Source organism: Chionomys nivalis, chromosome 1 (assembly GCF_950005125.1).
Source record: "Chionomys nivalis chromosome 1, mChiNiv1.1, whole genome shotgun sequence".
NCBI lineage: Eukaryota > Metazoa > Chordata > Mammalia > Rodentia > Cricetidae > Chionomys > Chionomys nivalis.
The window spans coordinates 154,926,448-154,943,120 of record NC_080086.1 but is presented as its reverse complement, the minus strand read 5'-3'; the positions used below and the strand labels follow the sequence as shown (position 1 = coordinate 154,943,120).

The following is a 16,673-nucleotide window of genomic DNA, read 5'->3' as shown; positions in this document are numbered from 1 at the left end:
AAGTATTTACTGAAAATATTTTTTAAAAAAGTACATTTTGAAAAAAAAATAATAATAAAAAAGTACATTTTGCCTTCAGTAATAGGGACTTACCATCAGGTTGTGGAGAACAACCTTGGTAAAAGTTGCCAGTGTTTACAGTGTCCATGTGACCCCCTTGGCCACCAAGACAACAAGATATGACGCAATCCTGGCACTGGAGTTTTACTTGGGGCATTTAGATTCCTTGCATAAAGGCATATATTTTAGGAACCTTCTACAGTAGTTGGCTTCTCTATAGTTTATAATAGACCAGTGAATTCTCCCTCCCCATAATCTTTCTCTTTCCCTTCCCTCCCATCGTTCTCCATATTTAAATCTTCTATTCTAATTTACCTGTGTCTCTCCATATTCCTTTTGCCCTTCTATTGAAGATACTGTCCCACTACATGGTTTCTTAATAGATACCTAACCTCTGTGGTTATTTGGGTTGTAACTCACAGATCAAATGTTTAAAAGCTTACATCCACATGTAATAGTAAATATGGAATATTTGTCACTTGTGTTCTTTGAACCTCATCAGGATAGTTGTTTCTAGCTCCATTTTCCTGAAATTACCAAAACTTTATTTTTCTTAACGGGTGAATAATATTCCATTGTGGAGATATCATATTTCCATTATCCATTCTTCAGCTGATGGATGTCTAGGGCGTTTTCTATTTCTGGCTCTTATGAATAGAGACACAATGAAAATAGATGAGCAAATATCGCTTCAGTAAGACGGAGAGTCCTTTGGAAAGATACTTAAGAGTGAGATAGCTCAATCTTGAGGTAAATTGATTCTCTGAAGACAACACTTACTTATGTTGTGAATCATGGAGATGTTAGGCTGGTGCTAAACTTCTTCATCCATGTTGACAAGCATCATGGTGCTGTAATGTACTCCACACAGCACCAGAGGAGAAAGGTAATCATCAGATACAAACCCTGTGACTGTAACCGCCACCTGCCTACAAGACATTTTGCTTCAATAGTGACATGAATGTTATGGGAATAACCACATATTTTAATTCATTATTATTTTTATTTGTTTTTTTCTAGGACAGGGTTTCTCTGTGTAGTCCTTGCAGTCCTGCAACTTGCTCTTTAGACCAGGCTGGCGTCAAACTCAGAGATCCACATGCTTTTGCCTTCAGAGTGCTGGGATAAATGTGTGCTCTCACCACCCACCATAACCACAACTTTTAAAAAGCTGGGTATGAGGCCATTCCATGTTATTGAACACATATCTGACCTTGCTAAAAATGGACATGAACCTGAGACTATCTAGTACATGGGCCCTTGGAGAAAATCCGGTACTAATTTTCTGCTAAGGAGCATAGCAATACCCCGACTCCTAATGGCATACTGCTGTACCCATAGGTAGTGCTTTACTCAATCCATACTATGGAAGCTTCTCTTTGCAGGGGATGGAAATTAACACAGAGACCCACAACTGGATAAGGTACACGTAGTGAGAGATGTTGGCACTCTCGGTCACAATTGGATACCTTCATCAATCCCCTCCACTCAATTCTCAGGGTTCTATGCTGAAGAGGAGGCAGGAAGATTGTAAGCGCCACAGGTGATGGATGACTCAAGGGAACAGTGTCATCCACCTTGTATTCTGTTTTGTCCTCTTGATTCTTCCATTGTAGATCTGCATGAGAGTGATCAGTGATAACCATGTGGCAGTCAACACTAAGCTGTCCTGGAATCTCCTCTGCCAGCAACATTAGTCCAAGACTCTTCACTTTAGCCTTTGGCAGAATTTTGGTCAAGGGGAAAAAGTGACCACATTCTTGGCCAAAATATGAGAGTACTAATTTTCCCCCTCTCATAAGCTGTTTGATCTGAACCTCTACAACCGCATTGCTCCGAGCACTACTGTTTTCCAAGCTCCTATTAGCATTGCCTAATTAATTAATTAATCTCCACTTACAGCATTCAACTGCTTTTCTTTCTTTCTTTCTTTCTTTCTTTCTTTCTTTCTTTTTTTCTTTCTTTCTTTCTTGTGGTTTTGTTTTGGTTTTAGTTTTTCTTTTTTTTTTAAATTTATTTATTTATTTATTAAAGATTTCTGCCTCCTCCCCTCCACCGCCTCCCATTTCTCTACCCCTCCCCCAATCAAGTGTCCCTCCCTCATCAGCCCGAAGAGCAATCAGGGTTCCCTGCCCTGTGGGAAGTCCAAGGACCATCCACCTTCATCCCGGTCTAGTAAAGTGAGCATCCAAACTGCCTAGGCTCCCACCAAGCCAGTACGTGCAGTAGGATCAAAACCCATTGCCATTGTTTTTGAGTTCTCCGTAGTCCTCATTGTCCGCTATGTTCAGTGAGTACGGTTTTATCCCATGCTTTTTCAGACCCAGGGCAGCTGGCCTTGGTGAGTTCCCAATAGAATATCCCCATTGTCTCAGTGTGTGGGTGCACCCCTCGCGGTCCTGAGTTCCTTCTTCCAGAATCATCTAACAAGCAACAGGGTCAGTTCTGTCATAGCAATAACTCAGGTCCTGATATCCATTTCTCACTTAGTGTTCTGTGTTATCACTGTTTTATTCCTATGTTACTATACTGTTATATTGCTATGAAGTCACACCACGGTCATAGAACCTATAAAGCATTTATTGGGAGTATCTTACGGTTTTGGAGAGTTAGTCCATGATCATCATGGTGGGAATCATGGTGGCAGGCATGGCACTGGAACAGTAACTGACAGTTTACACATGATCCACAAGCAGGGGCGGAGAGTAGGACTGGGCCTGATATGGGATTCTGAGACCACAAAGCTCCTCCCTGTGGACACCTCCTCCAAGATGGTCACACCTCATAATCTTTCCTAAACAGTTCATTGAGTAGGGACCAATCATTCAAATATCAAAACCCATGGTGGCTGTTCTCATCAAAACACCACTTTATTCTATGAAGAAAATTTAATATAAAGATGCAGACCATCTGTACAGTGTGTGGGAAGTATTATAGGTCTTATCCTGGATACAAAGTCTAGAAATTTTACTCCTATCTCACAGAAGGGGTTCATCTCCCAAAAGGAATGTCAATTTGTTAAACATCCAGAACTTGGCATCATGGAAAGAGAGACTTGCACACAGAAGAGATGACAAACAGAAGCAGGTCATGTGAAGGTGAAGGAAGTCACAGGGTCTTTACAATGTAGCAGACCTTTGGGGACAAAGGCTCAGGAGCCCAGGTCACCCCTGGAAACCAGAAATAGAAATGTTCGTTATCTGTTGATTCATGTATGGAAAATTCCTCTGAAAAGTACTTCCCAGAGAACTCAAGGTTGGTGGAAGATGTAGATGTTTAAGGAAACAAAGCAGTTTAGACATGAGACTGCCATTAACTCACAGTAAACAAACCTTCTACCAGACATCCTCATCCTGTTCAGAATGGCACACGTCAGCTACACACAGGGCTCACAGATCATCGTGATGGAAACACAGACGGACGTCCAACTGAAGGCTGGGCATGAATGTAACGGGAAAGGGAGAATGGAGGAAGCCATGGAAATTATATCCATCTGCAAGTCAGTTACTGACGCTATCCCTGCCACCCTGTGTGAAGTTTACATAAGGCCACAGGCAGAGAAGAGACAGCTAAACTTTAGAGGACGGCTCCCTTTTGAGTGACAGGAGCAATAAGAGAAGAATTCAGAGGCGGTGTTGTCTTTTTCTTAATAATCTTTTAAAATAATAAGTTCAAAATAATTGAATCATGCCATATATTTTATATAAACTCATGGTAATGTGTCTGTGTAGTGGTGACAGATCTGAAGGACAGGGTAGGGTCCACAGCTTCAGCATCCCCTGATCCTCCTCTGTCTCCCTGCTCTGCTGTCGGATCTCCTGGGTGACCCACTCAGGCCTGAAGAGACATCTTCACCATCTCCCTAGGAGCCACCCTCAGGGCTAACACATAAATCATTCATGGACTGGAGCGATGTCTTCATATGCAGGTACCACAAGTTCCCCAGAGAAGTCAGGCAGGGTCTCTTCACACTGAGAGCTTGTATATAACTGAAGAAGTCAGACATGTAAATCTGAAGTCCTTTGTAGTAGCTTATGTCCACCTGTCTCCAGCTGTGCTGCTCCCACAGGCTGAGGTGTGTTTGTGAGGGGACAGACCTGACATGACTACAGAGGGCGGAGTCGGGAACACTGCGGACTGGAGAGGGGCCTATGTGGGCTGAGTTTGTGGTGGCTGCAGTGCTGGTCTTGCCAAGTAAAAAGCATAAGTTGTAGGAATGTTGAGTGTGACTATGAAGATGAAAGGCACTTATAAATCATCTCTGACAGGGAGGGGGCATAGCTTAGGGGCAGAGCATTTGACTGCAGATCAAGAGGTCGTTGGTTCTAATACAGGTGCCCCCACCATAGTCTGTTTATGTTTTCTCCCATGGAGTCATCACCTATGCTCAGTCCTATGTTTCCTCCTTTTATCACATTTATGCTCCTCAGCAGAGCTGGGAGCTACAGGTCAGCCCATCACGTGGATGGACGGCTGCCTCCCATCTCCTCCTACAAAATCCATGTCCTTCCTATTCTTATTAAATATCTCCACTCCTGCATATATCGAGTTTCTCTGGTTCTGTTGGGCTCTTAAAGGGAATGCAAGGACTATGGTGGAAAATTCTTCTGGATTTTCCAGGCTCAGCATCCATATAGACTCCGGTATCCAGGGAACAGAACGGAAAGCCTAACCATAAATCATTTCCCTCCTTGTCATTCTGGACATGTTCAGAACTAAGTTCACCAGAACTAAGGAGACAAATACAAAATCAGCCTCTCTGTGGAGGGTGGTCATGAGATTCTTCCCCTTCCAGAGCCCTCTGCTCTTTTGCTTCATTCTCAAAGGCTAAAACCTGGCTCAGCTGCTGTACCAAGAAGAGAGGGACCTGCAGTGTTGCTGCTCCAGTGCCTGCTGGGCCCTGTGAGAACCTTGAGTGACAGCCCACTCTGTCTTCAGGGAAGGAGGAGAGGGTGATGGAGGCCTAGGTTGAAGGCAGTTGGCAGCTCAGGAGCTGACCCAGGAGAGCCTGGTGAAATGGGCTCAGGTCTGCAGACTGCTCCTCTAATTTCCTTGGCTGATGATGCTCATCAAGGATGGGCCAGTCCTGCTGCAGTGCGATCTCTGGTGAGGTCCGTGGTGGCTCCTGTTGCCACCAAACCAGATAAGATAGGGCTGTATGCAGTTGGCCCCTCCCTCGCTGGCTACAGCACTGGGAACAACTGGTCCTGTCCCTCACCAACTGCAGCACTCAGGAGCGTGGCCTTCACCTGTTGTGGAGAGCACAGGAGAATTGTCCCTGTTGGTGGCCCTGCAGGTGAGCCAGTACTGAAGGTGTGAAAGAGAGTGAGTTAGCTGTCTGTCACTCAATGGCATGGGCAAGGGAGAGATAGACCATACACCCCTCGCATCTCTCTACCTACAGCAATTGGGAAAAGCTGGTCCTGGGATCCCAAGAGTGGGAGAGCTGATCTGTCCCTCCCTTGTATGCCATGTGGTGGATTGGGTGAGGGAAGTATGCCCTCCCCCTTGCTGTCTTCAGCAGGCAGAAGAGCTGTCCTCCAGGGCATGAGATCTGAGGATCTGGCCCTGTCCTCCACTGACTGTAACAATTGAGAGAGCAGGTCATAAGCCTCTCCTGGGAAAACAGTTTGTCTGGCCCTGATGGTGAGTACTGTGAGCCTGACCTGAGGGCATGAGAGCAGGAGAACAGGTCCTGCTGCTTGCTGCCTGCTACATTGTGTGAGCTAACTGAGGTAATGTTGGAGAGAGCTGGCCATCATGATGATGAGGGAAAGCTGACAGGCTGAACAGTCCAGTTACCACCCAGACCTAGAACCAGGGCTACGAGTTATCTTATTTCAACATCCACCTCATCTGTGAACTGCTGGAGACTGTGAAGAGGCCAGGTCTGCAGATCCAAAGATACAGGATCTCCATGACACAGGACCACAACAGGATACCCAGGAGGAGTCCCAGGGAGGGCTCAGTATTGATAGGGGAGAAGAAGCCAGAGGCTCTGGGTCTGACTAATGATCCATTTCAATAAACACAAGTAAAGATGTGTGGACTAAGAGGTATACGGTGTGACTCACTGGGCCACAGTACAGCTTCCACAATGGACTGTGATTTTTTTCTTCTTCTTTGTCTTTCTCTGTTTTTTTTTAAACTTATACTTTTAAATTTTGTTTTGCTTTGAGGGTGGAACATCTCAAGGGCAGAGGGCAGAGGTGAGGGGATGAGAAATGGGTGAGGGTTGGATGCAGGATGTAAAGTCAACAAAGAGCCAATAAAAAGTTAAAAAAAAAAAAAGAACAAACCAGGAAAAGCCAAACATGAGTTGGAGCCTAGAACTCCAAAAGAGGGAGATAAGAACTGTGGGAGCCAGAAAGGTCCAGGACATCAGTAAAACATGGCACACAGAATCAACTAAGTAGGGCTCATAGGGGCTCACAGAGACTGGAGCAACAATCATGGAGCCTGGATTGGGTCTATTAGGGCCTCTGTGTATATGATATGGTAGTTTAGCTGGGGTTTTATAGGACTCCTAACAGTAGGAGTGGGGGTGTCTCTGACTCTTTTCGCTGCTCTTGGGACCCCTTTTCTCCTACTGGGTAGCCTGGTTCAGCTTTGATATGAGGGTTTGATCTTAGTCTGATTGCCTCATTATTCCATACTCAGTTGATATCCTCAAGAGTTCTGCTCTTTTCTGAAAGGAAACAGGTTCAGTGGTCTGGGAGAAGAGGGAGGTTGGGGGAGAACTAGGAAGAGTGGAGAAAGGGCAGGCTGCAGTCAGGAGCATTGTATGAGAGAAGAATAAAGAAACAAAGAGATGGACCTAGAGAGTTTCAGAGCCGAGGAAGGCGTCTCACCAGTCAGATCTGGATGCTTCTGGAAAGTAGGTCTGAGAGGACCTGTAATTTAACTTTATAGTCAGAATTTATCACCACACAGATGAAATGTATTAACTGGGTATAATAGTGCCAGTGGGGGTATAGCTCAGGGGTAGAGCATTTGACTGCAGATCAAGAGGTCCCTGGTTCAAATCCAGGTGCCCCCTTACTTTTTTGGAATCTGGTTACTGCATCTTAGGAAAGAAGGTCATGAGATTAGAAAGTCTTCATTAGCTGAGGTTTCTGGAAGCAGAGCTTCAATGTGCCATTTACTTCTGTGGGTTCCATTCTCAACCACACTATAATCACCCACGAATCCAAAGACTGGAACCCCCAAAGTACATTAGTACAATGCACACAGCTGACCTCTGACCTGTGCTGAGTCCTCTCTACCTTCTTGTTCTCCCCATCTGGATTCTTTCTCTCATCCTCACTGGGATACTTAGTTTTAATTGTCAGTTTGACACACTGTAGAATCACCTTGGAAATGAAGTTTCCATGAAGGATACAGTGTCTAGATCAGGTTGGCCTGTGTTCCTGTCAGTAGGGGATTGTTTTGATGATTAAGTCAATTGATGCATGAGGACACAGCACTGTTCCCTAGGCAGGGATCCTGGACAGTGTGAATGCAGAGAGTGAGCTTAGTACTAACGAGCATGTGTGTATTCATTTTCTCTGCTCTTAAGGGGAGATGTGATATGACTAAGTGTGTAAAGTTCCTGCTGCCTTGACCTCGCTGAAATTGTGACTGTATCCTGAAATTGTGAGCTAATGAAAACCCCTTCTTCCCTTACTTGCCTCTTGTCTGGACATTTATTATTTTATCCCAGGGTATGGCAGTTTCAGTAGAAAGAACCAGTACTTGCATGTAGAACCATGTATGGGAGCTGGCACCATAACTGGGGTGGGCAGTGGGCAATGACCCTAAAGACAGGGGTTAAAGAGCGAGTGCTCTTCTGCCTTACCCTTAGAACTCCACTTGATTCTCCAGGGCTAGGGCTGGGGTTCCCAATGTGGGGGCATAGCACACAGCCTCCTGGATTCTAGGCTGATTGATGATCTGGTGGGCACCCTATGGTGGTCATTGACTGGCACCTCTTCTAAATCATCAGGATCTGTTGTGTGGCAGCTATGCTTCAGCAGTTTTTTTTGTTTGTTTTTGTTTTTGTTTATCATAGCATGTTTCTCTGTAGCTTTTGAGCCTATCCTGGAACTAGCTCTTATAAACCAAGATAGCCTCAAACACGGAGATCTGCCTGCCTCTGCCTCCTGAGTGTTTGGATTAAAGAGTGCGCCACCACCGCCTGGCACATCAGCTTTTTAAATTTCACTCCATAAAGCAACATTCTCACCAAAGTTTATAACTTTTTACAAACAGCATTTGCTATCAGTACCTTGTATATGGCCTGCCAAAGCCTTACAGTTCTGGCGCTCCAGGTTATACCATGGACAGCTCCACATTATGCAGTCTTTGCTGAAGACATGAAGAGCCATGTAGACCCTCAGCACTGGGCAGAGAACTCATCTACCTCTTCAGAGTGAGTTAGATTGCATAAAACAAAGAAATAAATATAATAACCAAATTACCACAGTGTTGCCAGGCAATTTTGGCATATGCCTTTAATCCCAGCACCCAAGAAGGCAGGGGTAGTTATAAGTCAGCCTGGACTACAGAGTGAGTTCCAGGATAACCAGAGCTACAGAGAGAAACTGTGTTTCAAAAAAACAGAGGAATACATACATACATGAGAGAGAGAGAGAGAGAGAGAGAGAGAGAGAGAGAGAGAGAGAGAGAGAGAGAATGATCACAATGCCGTCTAGTGAGATGGCTCAGTAGGCATTAGCACTTGCTGCACAAGCCTGAGAACCTGTGTTTGGATTTATACCCATCTACAAAACCCATATGATGAAGTCATATTTGGAGTCACATGTATGTAATCCTAGAACTCTTAAGGAAATATGGGAGGTGTAGTCAGGACACTCTTTCTGAAAGCTCGTGGCTGGTGTACTTGGAGTATGCATCTCAGTTTCAAGCAGTAAGAAGGACTGCTTCAAATAAAGCAGAAGGTGTGGTCTGACACCCTAGGCTTTCCTCTGACTTCCCTATATGCTCCATGGCATGCATACACCCATATGTACAAAAAGATACACAAACCATGCACACGTACACACACACATCCATAAACACTTACACACACACAACGCACACAGAGTTACCATTATTGGGAGATACAGTGACCCTGTCTCTCTTTAATACTACTTTTCATTAGTGGTGAGTCTGGCCCTAGGGCACTGGAGATGAGAAGTCACAGTACATATGACCTTGGGTGAGGCAGTGCAGGGATGTGGTAATGAAGAGAGTCCACACAGGCACATGGGCAAAAATCACAGGCAGAGTAATTGGCTACATGTCAGGCAATCCCTGACTCAAGACGGTGTGCTTCTGTCTTGTGCCATGCTGCTGAGTCATAGAGTCTTCACCATAATTGTGAAGATTGAATCAGTCCTTCAGGCTTATCTTCCTCTTATCCATGGAGGGATTCTGCAAAGGGAGACCAAGAGAGAGGAGGAGGAAAGACAATGGAGGCTGCTTCATCCCTGCTCAAGACGGATGAGACAAGATAGGTATCATAAATGTGGAGTCTGCTATGGCTTGGGCATTATGAGTCTTGTCTTGTTTGGGCCTGATTTATCCAATATTTCCCACATCTACAGCATGGAAATCCTTATAAAAAATAATAGCTCTAAACAACCCATGACTCTGAGTCATCCCAGATGTTTTAAGGACACAGATCATCCTCGGGTCATGTTCCCAGATTTTTTGGTTTAGGGGTTCTCAAGTGGGGACCAAGAAAATTTGCTTCTGGTCTACCTTACCCTACCTGCTCTGTGTTCTTAGATTTGCAGTGCCAAATATCTATTACTTGGATCCAACAAAAAGGGAATGGTTTTCCATAACCTGCCATTCAGGTCACCACTGCTCTTCAAATAGTCCAGAGCTGGGTAAAACAGTTTGCAAAGCACTTTCCAGCTCAACTAAAGCTAGTCAACAGGGAAGAAGCTTCCTGGTCAGCACCAACTTGGTTCCCCATCTCCTGTGACTAATATGTGTGGTGTCTTCAGCAATAGGGATTTCTCAGCAAGTCCTGGTGAGCAACTGAGAGCAATGGTAATATCCTGAATTATTTTTATGTGTCTCTGGGACACTCAGAGTTTAATTTGAATTGCCCTACACAGGGGATTATGATCATCTGAGAAACCATAGATTACCAAATAATACATCCTGTTCCAGGCATGGGACACATCCCCTTGAGTTTTTGGCCAGAGGTTTCCTGGAACCCCAAACAAGTTCCTTATTTTCTTCTAGTGTTAAGAATTTGTAGTGGCATTTCATTTGTATTTTAATAAATAAAGCTTGCCAGAAGATCAGAAAAGTAAAACAGTCACACTGGCCAGCCTTACAGACCAGACAGCGATGACACTCACCTTTAATCCCAGTAGCAACAATGACACACACCTTTAATCTTAGCAGCTACACTGGTTTGAGATAGAAACCACACAACAGTGGTGTCTGCCCTTATACTATACTGGAGAGCATTTTAAGACAGGAGGAGACAGCTCTCAGGTTCAGTCTCATTCTGAGGTTTCCTGGAGGCAGGATCAACATTTTTCAGATTGAGTTTGAGGTAAGAACCAGTGATGGGCTGCTTTTATTTTCTGGTCTTCAGGTTGAACCCGAATTTCCTGAAGTCTGAGTTTTAGTTGTTGGAAGAACTGGTGTTGGAAGGTTAACTATCATGCTGATTTCAGTCCTGTGTGTCTCACCTGCTCTTTGTAGCCTAGGTTTGTAAGATCTTCCCTCTGGCCTTAGATTTCTTTGACATTTGTCATTCAGTTCACATGTCATCCACTGTGTCGAGTACTTGTTAAAACCTGATGCAATCCCACATCTTCCTTTCTGGAAACTTTTCTTGTATTCCATCAATTCATCATTTCTAGTTTCTGAACACTGTGCTAATGCGTGTAAAGTGTGGACTCAGAGTTGTGAGTGTTTGGGTCCTTGGGTGAGAGTTCTATTAAGAGGCTAAATCATCCCCATGTAAGACATGAAATTACTCTGTATTGTGGAGCTCAGCGAGAGAGAGAGGTTCTGGAGTTTATTTAAGAACTCTCACCTAATGGAGAACTTTTATCTACACTGAGGTCCTCCCCAAGGTGAATGTGGTAAGTTAACTACCAAAATCATATTTAAGCAAGGGAGCACCTGGATTTGAACCAGGGACCTCTTGATATGCAGTCAAATGCTCTACCCCTGAGCTATACCCCCACTTATAGGGAAGGAAATATGCCATTGTTACCTCTTCAACCTTGACGTGACACCTAGGCTTCCTATATGTTTACAAACTACTGATTCCTCCTTTTGATCTTGACCCGGCAAGATTTTTACTTAAGTCAGCCCTCCACTTCCTCCTCTCCAGCATTAGTCAGCCCACTTCAATGCCCTCTCTCTCAAGTGTGATAAAGACTTCAGCTTTGGCCCTGGAAAGGACTCTTAACTCGTATTTTCCTTAAGTACACTCCCAATTTCCCTTAAGTGGTCAAAGCAAGAGGTGATGGTTCTGAGTTTTCAATGGCTCAAAACTTTTCCTGGAAAGAATCCTATCTGTTCTCTAAGATATGAGGAGGGTGCCCTTTATTTCACACCATCATTTATTTACTCAACAAACACCATGGAGCTTCCTTTGTTGTGGTCTCTATGAGCCATGTTGAGGACACAAAGATGTCAGTCATTTTCTTTTTTTCCGTTTCTTAGTTTCAACTGGTGACAAATCTACGATCCAAGTCTTTCCTCAGAAGTAGCAGGAATCAAAGCACAGGCTGGGGGAACATCATATAAGGAGGGCCCTTCTGGGGGCTCAGGAGGGACTTCCCAAGGGGCTGACTCTTGGAAGTTGCCAGAGGAAGAATCCTGTTCCCCATATTCATAGGACTCCTCCGTGCTGACTCCCTGCAGCGATGGAGCCTTCCAGATCCTTGGAGGCCAGCCTGTGTCACAATGTGAGTGCTACCTGGAATGGTCTCGGTAGGGTAAAAGGGACAACTGGGGCAGTAGACCAACCAATCACTGAGCACCCTGACTCTGAACCCAGAATCAGAGTCAGTGAACGAAATATGCCCTGGTCCTAAGACTAGAGTCGAAAAGCTAAAAGGACCAGTAAAAGAAACACAGTTTGACCATGAAATCAGAGCCATCTCTGCCCCTGACCAACTAAACTAACCAATCCCTGAGCAGGGAAAAACTAACCAATAACTCTGCTCCCTGGGAAAACTCTGCCCCTAAGAAGTCCTATATTAGCCTCTCTGCCTGTTCAGTTAAGGGCTTCCATTTATCCCTCCATGACAGAGACAGCCAGTCTCCTGTTCTCCTCCTTCCCAAATATATCTCTTTCTCAAAAGAGTCTTGGGTGACAATCTTCATATTCGAGCGCAGAATAGAAGAACCTGGCTGGGACATTCCTAAGGGGACTGAGATGAGAAACCTTGCTGAGATGCTCCTTTAGGGGACCTGAGCAAGGCTGAGCAGAACAAATGAATCTGACTAGGAAGTTCCTCATGAGCTGGGGTGAGCAAGGCCAAGCAGAAAAAGTAACAACTTTTCATCAGAGCTAGAGGAGATTGTTACATTTTTGCGAGGGCTTCTCCTGTAGCAGAGTGTTAGCAAAAGATGTAACATCTTGGACCAGAGAAGAAGCAGATAGCTCTGCTAGAATGCTCCCTTATGGTAACAGAACAGAGCTGTGTTATGGTGGCTCTCCAGGAGAAGAGCAGGATTGGTATGCCCTGCGGGGACACCATCCCCCAGTGCAACTCAGCTTCAGGTAGCCTGGCTTCCCAGTAGTCAGGACACCATTCATCCAGGGCTGAGCTGTCCTATTGCAGCTCTAAGTATAACCTAGTTTCCAGATAAAGCAGGATATCTCTGCAATCCAGACTTGTAACACATTTCCTTACAGTTTCACTGAGAGTCCTGTACTAGCTCCTCTCAGAGAATAGAACAAGGACCAGGCCTGAGCAGAACACAGAGCACAGGGGAACACAGTACATTTGTTGCCTCTGTGTTAACCAATATCAGATTTGGTCTCTTGTCTCTAAAAGAGACATAGGAAGGGGGCACCCGGATTTGAACCGGGGACCTCTTGATCTGCAGTCAAATGCTCTACCCCTGAGCTATGCCCCCATCTGCTTATGTATATCTAATAAACATCTCTAAACTTGTATGGCCACTCCCTGATACATGTGCTTGTTAGTACTCTGTTCTCATCTGCTTTCTCCTGTGAGGCCCAGCCCTGAGCCAACTGCACTCCTGTCTGCCACTTCCTCATGCCAGCGCCCTCCTATCCTAGTTCACAGCTGTGACGGAAGCACCAATTCATGGAAGCCTGCATTCATCTCATCCACTCTCCCACCTGTAATGTAAATTTCAAAGGGTTGGATCTTAAGCAATGATGGCTTATGAGGGAGAAAAAACCATTTTCTTTAAGGATGTGGCTTGTGGTATGCCAACAGTATTCCAGTTGATGGCTCTACACCCAGAAGCGTGGGATAGCACAAATCAGAGGACCTGAACCTGGGGTGTAAAGGTTGGATGTACAGGGGTGGGGGAGGAGTTGAAGATCCTGTCCCACTCTATGGTTTATTAATAGATACCTAACCTCTGTGGTTATTTGAGTTGTAACTCATAGATCAAATGTTTAAAAGCTTACATCCACATATAAGAAAACATAGAATATTTGTCACTTGTGTTCTTTGAACCTCACTCAGGATAGGTGTTTCTAGCTCCATTTTCCTGAAATTACCAACACTTCATGTTTCTTTACTTTTTATTTATCTATCTATCTATCTATTTATCTATCTATTTATTTATTTATTTATTTTTAGTTTTTCGAGACAGGGTTTCTCTGTAGGTTTGGAGCCTGTCCTGGAACTAGCTCTTGTAGACCAGGCTGGCCTCGAACTCACAGAGATCCGCCTGCCTCTGCCTCCCGAGTGCTGGGATTAAAGGCATGTGCCACCACTGCCCGGCTAACTTCCTTTTTCTTAACGGGTGAATAATATTCCATTGTGGAAATACCATATTTCCATTATCCATTCATCAGCTGATGGATGTCTAGGGCGTTTTCTATTTCTGGCTCTTATGAATAGAGACACAATGAAAATAGATGAGCAAATATCGCTTCAGTAAGACGGAGAGTCCTTTGGAAAGATACTTAAGCGTGTGATAGCTCAATCTTGAGGTAGATTGATTCTCTGAAGACAACACTTACTTACGTTGTGAATCATGGAGATATTAGGCTGGTGCTAAACTTCTTCATTCATATCAACAAGCATCATGGTGCTGTAATGTACTCCACATAGCACCAGAGGAGAAAGGTAATCATCAGATACAAACCCTGTGACTGTAACCGCCACCTGCCTACAAGACATTCTGCTTCAATAGTGACATGAATGTTATGGGAATAACCACATCTTTTAATTCATTATTATTTTTATTTATTGTTTTTCTGAGACAGGGTTTCTCTGTGTAGTCCTTGCAGTCCTGCAACTTGCTCTTTAGACCAGGCTGGCCTCACACTCAGAGATCCACATGCTTTTGCCTTCAGAGTGCTGGGATAAACGTGTGCTCTCACCACCCACCATAACCATAACTTTTTAAAAACTGGGTATAAGGTCCATTCCAAGTTATTGAACACATATCTGACCTTGCTAAAAATGGACATGAACCTGAGACTATCTAGGATACGGGCCCTTGGAGAAAATCCGGTACTAATTTTCTGTTAAGGAGCATAGCAATACCCCGACTCCTAATGGCATACTGCTGTACCTATGGGTCAGTGCTTTACTCAGTCCACACCATGGAAGCTTCTCTTTGCAGGGGATAGAAATTAGCACAGAGACCCACAACTGCATAAGGTACACACTCTCAGTCATAATTGGATGCCTTCATCAAGCCCCTCCACTCAATTCTCAGGGGTCTATGCTGAAGAGGAGGCAGAAAGATTGTAAGAGCCAAAGGTGATGGATGACTCAAGGGAACACTGTCATCCATGCTGTATTCTGTTTTGTCCTCTTTATTCTTTTCATTATAGATCTGCATGAGAGTGATCAGTAATAACCACGTGACAGTCAACACTAAGATGTCCTGGAATCTCCTCTGCCAGCAACATCAGTCCAAGACTCTTCAGTTTAGCTTCTGGCAGGATTTTCGTCAAGGGCAAAAAGTGACAACATTCTTTGCCAAAATATGAGAGTACTAATGTTTCTCCTCTCTAAAGCTGTTTGATCTGAACCTCTACAACCACATTGCTCTGAGCACTACCATTTTCTAAGCTCCTATTAGCATGGCCCATTAAATTCCACTTACAGCATTCAATTGCTTATGTAATACAAAGTCCAACATCTTCCGAAATCCTCCAACAAGTGACATAGTCAGGTCTGTCAAAGTAATAACTTAAGCCCTGATATCAATTTCTCACTTCATATTCTGTGTTAATACAGTGTTACATATATAGTTGTTATACCTGAAAACACACCATGATTATGGAAACTTATAAAGAAAGTATTTAATTGGTACATGCTTACAGTTTTGGAGAGTCAGTCCATGATCATCATGGTGGGAAGCGTGGTGGCAGCATGGCACTGGAGCAGTAACTGACAGCTTACATCTGATCCACAAGCAGGGGGCGGAGAGTAGGACTGGGTCTGATATGGGATTCTGAGACCACAAAGCCTCTCCCCATGGACACCTCCTCCAAAGAGTTCAAACCTCGTAATCTTTCCTAAACAGTTCATTGAGAAGGGACCAACCATTCAAATATAAGAACCTATGGTGGCTGTTCTCATCAAAACATGACATTTTTCTATGAAAAATTTTAAATTAAATATATAGACCATCAGTACAGTGTGTGGGAAGAGTTATAGGTCTTATCACAAATACAAAGTCTAGAAATTTCACTCCTATTCACCTCTCACAGAAGGGGTTCATCTCCCAAAAGGAATGTCAATTTGTTAAACATCCAGAACTTGGCATCTGGGAAAGAGAGACTTGCACACAAAAGAGATGGTGGAACAGAAGCAGGTCATGTGAAGGTGAAGGAAGTCACAGGGTCTTTACAGTGCAGCAGACCTTTGGGGGCAAGGGCTCTGGAGCCCAGGTCACTCCTGGAAACCAGAAATAGAAATGTTCAATGTCTGTTGATCTATGTATGGAAAATTCCTCTGAAAAGTACTTCCCAGAGAACTCAAGGTTGGTGGAAGATGTAGATGTTTAAGGAAACAAAGCAATTTAGACATCAGACTGCCATTAACTCACAGTAAACAAACCTTCTACCAGACATCCTCATCCTGTTCAGAATGGCACACGTCAGCTACACACAGGGCTCACAGATCATCGTGATGGAAACATAGACAGACGTCCAGCTGAAGGCTGGGCATGAATGTAACGGGAAAGGAAGAATGGAGGGAGCCATGGAAATTATACTCCATCTGCAAGTCAGTTACTGACGCTATCCCTGCCACCCTGTGTGAAGTTTACATAAGGGCACAGGCAGAGAAGAGACAGCTAACCCCTTTTGAGTGATAGGAATACTAAGACAATAATCTGAGGGGGCATTATGGCTTTTTTTTTCTTTAAAATAATAACAACTTTTCAAAATAATTGAATCATGACACATTTTTATATAA

At 44.2% G+C, this 16,673-nt stretch overlaps 3 non-coding genes across 3 annotated transcripts; 1 reads left to right on the top strand and 2 right to left on the bottom strand.

The window, feature by feature from the left end:
* The first annotated feature begins 7,027 nt into the window (after positions 1-7,027).
* Trnac-gca (transfer RNA cysteine (anticodon GCA)) lies at positions 7,028-7,099 on the top strand. Its single transcript has one exon. It is a non-coding gene; the product is annotated as a tRNA-Cys (tRNA).
* A 4,088-nt stretch (positions 7,100-11,187) lies between these two features.
* On the bottom strand, positions 11,188-11,259 carry Trnac-gca (transfer RNA cysteine (anticodon GCA)). Its single transcript has one exon. It is a non-coding gene; the product is annotated as a tRNA-Cys (tRNA).
* Positions 11,260-13,098: 1,839 nt separating this feature from the next.
* Trnac-gca (transfer RNA cysteine (anticodon GCA)) lies at positions 13,099-13,170 on the bottom strand. Its single transcript has one exon. It is a non-coding gene; the product is annotated as a tRNA-Cys (tRNA).
* Between the last annotated feature and the right edge of the window lie 3,503 nt (positions 13,171-16,673).